Raw genomic sequence first — 6000 nt, forward strand, 5'->3', positions numbered from 1 at the left:
GCTTAAGGCCCTGCTGTTATTAAGATACATCACCAATTAGGAAAGACCAGCTGCCAGCCTAGATGGGGGCAGGGAGAACAGTGGTGGCCTGCAGAGAAAGGGTGTGTCTGGGAGGGGGCGTCTAACAAATGTGGTTGTTTCTAAATCAGGTTTGGAAAAAGAAAGCCTCAGAGAAGAGTAAGGGTATAGTTGAAGCTTTTGCCCTTTCCCATTCTACTTTGTGTTTGTTTTTTCCCGTTTTTCCTGAACAAGACTTTAAGAGTAGCCAGTGGGCATGCTGCAATTGTTAATTCTAAATGGAACTGTGTGTCTACAGTACTCACTGGAGAAGAAAGACTGTGTCCTTCCACCTGCACCAAGCACAGCTGTGGAGCCATTCAAAGAGGTGAGGGTCCTCATGATGAAGGGACATTAATTCAACCCTTACTCTATGCTGGCATCCATACAGAGCACTTCAAGAAGATACAAAAGAAAAATATTATAAATGATGAGTCGATTGTTTTTAATATGTAGGCAATTTCACTTCAAAGCAACATGTTCATTAAGTGCCTGTTCTATGAAGGCCAGGCAAGGTGAGTGGCCACCAGGGGCACCAGTGGGGAAAGGCTGCCAACCCACTGGCCTGCTATGGGACGCTGTGCCATTGGCCATCTCCTCAGGAGGCCTCATCAGGACAGCCACAGGACAGGTAAATGTCACCTGTGGGAATAGGTATGAACAAGTCCCATGGAGCCAAGGGACACTGCAAGGGTCTCTGGCTAAAACTCAGGCAGACTGTGGATAGAGAGCTCTTTCTGGAGGGGCTTTGTGAGAGAGTGGGAGAAGAAACATGGGTCACTTTGAAATTTTCCTTTTTTTAGAGAGAGAGGGGAAGGTGTTGGGAACCGCCCTGCCTGGTTTCAGAAGCTGTAACATCCCCATGGCTAAGGCTGAGTGAGTGACCTTGGACCATAAAGCCACTAAGGAGATAAAGCTTATCTCCCTGGCAAGGGCACCACCTCTGCCCCTTTTACTTCACCCTGCTTGGCCCCCAATGTATGATTGGTTAGTTAATGATGGATAAGATTCCTCAAGGGAGGGACAACCTAAGACAGACATGGTCACGGGGGTCCCCAGGGAAGGACTTGGGGGGCTATAGCAAAAGGAGGTGATGGACCCTTGCCCCTCAGCTTTGACATAGCCTGAGTCCTCATTATGTCTGTGGGGAGTCTCCTAATCTCTTGGCTGCCTTACTTCCCCTGCCTGACTTAAGCCTGAAACAGTGACAGAGGGTGGTGCAACCCTGTGCTGGAAAGGGAGGGTTCCCCAGGCAATCAGGCCTAAGAAAGAGTACATAAAATCCTGTGAAACCTGCTTTGCTAAGAATGTCCTCAATTAAATGATAAGGGTCTAAGCAGGAAATGAGTTTTTTCCCCAAAGTTTTGTAGCCCTTTAGCTAACAGACTCAGAATATGCCCTCGTAGTTCTTTGAATGTTATCTATTGTTTGATCCTTACTGCCTAACAGTGATTAATGAGCTTTACCTGTATTCTTGTGCAAATTGAACCCAATAAAAGCCTATTGAGGAAAAGGGTCTTGACCCTTCTCCTTTGAGAGATTGGCCACCTTTCCTCCCCAAGCAGATTATGTCTTGGTAGACTTATTCTTATCTGTGGCGGCTGGGGGGCCCCCGAGGGTACAGGTCCCCCACAGGAAGGGAGAGAGGAAGATAAGGGGAGGGGAGAGAAACACTGATGTGAGAGAGAAGCATCAATTGGTTGCCTCTTGTATGCTCCCTGACCAGGATAAAACAACCTAGATATGTGCCCTGACCCAGAATCGAACTGGCCACATTTTGCTGTGTGGGATGACCCCCAACCAACTGAGCCACACAGGTCAGGGCTGGATTTTTCCTTTTCATCACCAGTTTACCCATCTCTCTGTGTAACCATATCCATACCCACCTCCAGGAAACTGAAGGGACATATTCCACACAGGATTTCTTTACGTTCCTTGTAGAAGAGCACCACATCCCATCATGGAGCCCAAATCAAGCTCTAAAATGTGGCTGGCCTTCCAACCCAGCTTCTCCAAATTTACCCATCCCCTGCTTTATCCCTCAGACTTCTTCATCATAGAGTCCTAGAGTGTTCAGCTGGAAGATCACAGAGATCATTTGCTAAACAACCTCCTCATGCATAAGAGAAAATGGAAAGGCCATAACAAAGAGGATTGGAATTAGGGATGGAACTCAGCTCTCCAAGAAAAAACCCTCAAGGCAGAAGTGACTACAACAATCGCCACATGGAAAACAGTTAAAAACCTTGTTATTGGGAATCTAAATTATGGCCTTGGGGAAATTCTCCTTAGGAGAGGAGGAGCAACACGTCCCAGTGGCCGCTGCTGCTGGTGGCAGGAGGAGCAGGGCTGGGAGTCAGACAGGCCCATCCCTGGTGAACACACCAGGGTGCACTGTGCCTGACTTCTCTGTGCCTCTGTTTTTCATCTGTAAAGTGGAGTGATACGGCTGCCTCAGAGGGCAAAAATGTTACATTTTGCCTTGTATAATGCCTACTTTTTTGCCCAAATTTTTGAGGGAAAATAGGATGTGTATTGTACATGGGTAATACTAATTCTGTATCTATATAAATGTTTTTAATTATTTTATTTATGTATTTATTTATGCACTTTAATTCTTTTATTTATGCTTATGCATTAAAAGTGTAACTCTAGAAAGCAATGATGATATCAGTATGCAAAATAATACCCTGGATTATTTTGTAATAATCAATTTTGTTTCTAAATATAAAAATAACAAGTAATTGAATTAAAAATTAAAACAAAAGATTTTTTCTGTGAAAGTTTGGGCCAAAAATGTGGGTGTGCATTATACATGGGAGCGCATTATCCACTGCAAAATACAGTACATGCATTCAGCAGGATATTAGGATACCAGACACACCACGCCTGGTGCTGTGCTTGGCACACTGGAGGGGTTTACGTTTTCTGTCTGAAGGTTTCTGTGTGCTACAGCACAGTACCACTGGCTTTCTTGATGCCCTGAATAGATTATGTTGGATATTTGTTTTATTTAGATAAAGAGGGAAAAGGGACATATAATTTTTTTAAAGATTCCATCCAAAGAAAAATATTTAAAAACCTCTTGTTGCTTTAAGAGACAGCCTTCAGGAGCCAAGGAGATACTCTCCTGCAGCAGAATTCCTCCTCGGAGCAACAGAGACAGATGACTTATCAGTGTGTTACTAGCGGGCTCTTTGGGAACAGGAGGAGCCCTTGTTCTTCCAGCCATCGCTCCACTAGAGCCCAACCTCCTCACCAGGGCAGAAAGTTGCATTTATTTTCTGATGAACTGGAAAGAAGATGTTTTATGTCTCGGAAATGCTCACTGGCTCAGGGTGCAATGAATGGGGGTCTGCTGCACTCTGCTTCCCCAACCGGGCTCTTCCTTCTGAGCTGTCTCCCTCTGCCTGCTCCATCTGCTCCGCGTGGACAACCGGCGCTGGCGGCGTACCTTGTGCTCAGCACCACCGTCCGCCAGAGCACGAAGTCAGCTTCTTGTGGGGTGGGGAGTGGGGTGCCTGCTGGATCAAGAGTCTTCCCTGGGCCCCACTGTGCGGGGAATCATGTGTCATTGGCAACGAGGAACTGTTATTCTGAGCCAAGACCTTTGCCAGTGCCAAGAGCCCCAGGTAGAAATTCAAGAAAAGAGGCCATACTCTCTTTTAAGTCAACTCACCAACACCCTCTTTGCCCCATTTTCTATCATGAAAAATTCCAACATGGAGATAAGTGCAAAGTATCGTAAATGATCGCCCCAGATTATAATGCAGGTGGGTAGACAGCAAAGCCGCACTTTGAACCGCCGCGCTTTGAACCCCAGCGCTGTGTGACAGTTCAAGGAGTGATGTCAGGAATTACCACATGAGCCAGATGTTTGTGAGGCTAATCAGAGCAAATTTCTTGCAAACGGCAAACCTCAATCTGTGAGTGAGAGGGACAGCTGGTAAGGAGATGATGAACACAAGCAGAAAATTAAGGAGAGGATTAAAAATGGGAGAGCAAAGGCTTGCACGACACTCGGCTGTCAAGGAAGAGCTGAATCCCAGGCCTAAGGTGGGGCCCTGGGGCTGTGCTCCCAAGCCTGCACTTGGTTGGATGACTGATGTCCCCTTGTGCTTGGGAGCATGGGGCAACGTGATGGAGGAGGGAAGAAGGCTCAGAGCAGGACAGGAAAAGACGGGCATTCCAAGGGAAGAGAGGTGGTAAAGAGGCGGTCATGGCCCCGGGCCTTGCCAGGGGATTTGGAGACAGAACTGAAATGTAATGCATGCGTCTGGACAATGCCATACAGAAAGAAAAACAGGTAAACTAGTCTACTGGCTGCCTGAGGGTGTGGAAGGTAAAGGTTACAAATCACCAGGGCTTTGCAGTGGGGGGAGGGGGGACAGGGGAGGGATGAAATGGAGAACAAATAGCACTATGATCACAGGGCCTCTGGAAGAAAGGTGGCCAGCGTGGGAGGAAGGAATCTACTAAGATTTGAGCCATAGCCAACTGAAACAAATTGAAGTGTAGCAAATCGAAGGATAACACTGAATTTTCATAGAAAGTTGTGGTTTTCAGTTTAGCTATGCCTCAAAATCACCTGAGGAGCTGTTAAAAAAAAAACACTTTGCATAACCAGTTGGAAGATACGATGTCACGTGGAAGAAAAAGCTCCACAGCAGTAAATAAGATAAAATACTACAGAATAAATTTGACAAGCTATGTGCAAAACCTGAAAGTGATACTGGAAGACACGAAAGTCGATTTTCTTTGCTATTGGCTGGGATGATTCAACATTATAAAGATGTCAGTTATACCCAAATTAACTTATAAATTTAATGCAATCCCTAAAAATATACCAATTTTTTTTTTCTGGAGCTAGAAAGTTGATTCTAAATTTCATACTTGAATAGTGAAGAAACCCCTGAAAAAAGAAGTCACAGGCAGAATGGTCACCAGACATTAAAACCTACATTGTAAAGTCAACAGTGGAGAGTGTTTGCTGGTGCCTGAAGAGACAGGCTGACCAAGAAACATGATGGAAACTCTGGAAAATGGCCCAGGCACACATGGATATTTGACTTAGGATGAAGGTGGCATCTCAAGTCATTAGAGCAAAGATAGACTCTTTATTAAGTGACAGAGGGACAACTGGATGGCCATTTGGAAAAAGATAAATTTGATCCATATCTCACACCACAACCAGAATAAATAACAAGTGTTAGCTCCAAATGCAAAGAAATGAAACAAGTACTAAAAGAAAACATGGACGAATTCCTTTACAATCTGGGAGTGGAGAGGACCTACTGTGACTCAAAATGCAGAGTAGTCGAATAAAAAAATAGACAACGTCAACATAATAATTTTAAAAGCTTTATGGCAACAAAAATTAGCAGAGTATAAATCAATGACAAATCGGGAGAAAATATTTGCAGTTTACATCACAAGGGATAATCTCCTTATATATAAATCCTAAAACTGAAGAAGAAAAACGTAAGAACCTGAGATAGAAATAAATAGCAAACAAGCAGGCAGCTCAAGATAAAGATATACAGGTGGCATTTAAACATATAAAAATGCTCATTATCTTAAGAGAAATGCATATTAAAGCATACTTTGCCATTTGGAATGAAAAAAACACAAACACTGAGTAACATGTTCTGTTGGCAAGCTGTGATGAAATTCATACTCTCACACTTTTCTGGTGGGTGAAAACTTGTGTAACTCTTGTGGAGGGGAATTTAGGAAAAATTAACAAAAGTAAATATGTAATTTCCCTTTGTCCCAGCAAAACCTCTTCCAGTAATCTACCCCTGAGATACATGTCCACAAACACTAAAACATTGTAAGAACCGGGTTATTGTGGCACTATTGACAACTGTAAACGATTACAAATAGCCAAAGTATTTACTGATAGGAAGCTTGCTGAATAAATTATGTATAGCCACATGATGG

Source organism: Phyllostomus hastatus, unplaced genomic scaffold, assembly GCF_019186645.2.
Source record: "Phyllostomus hastatus isolate PE091 unplaced genomic scaffold, TTU_PhHast_1.1 phas_scaffold_55, whole genome shotgun sequence".
NCBI classification, from domain to species: Eukaryota; Metazoa; Chordata; class Mammalia; order Chiroptera; family Phyllostomidae; genus Phyllostomus; species Phyllostomus hastatus.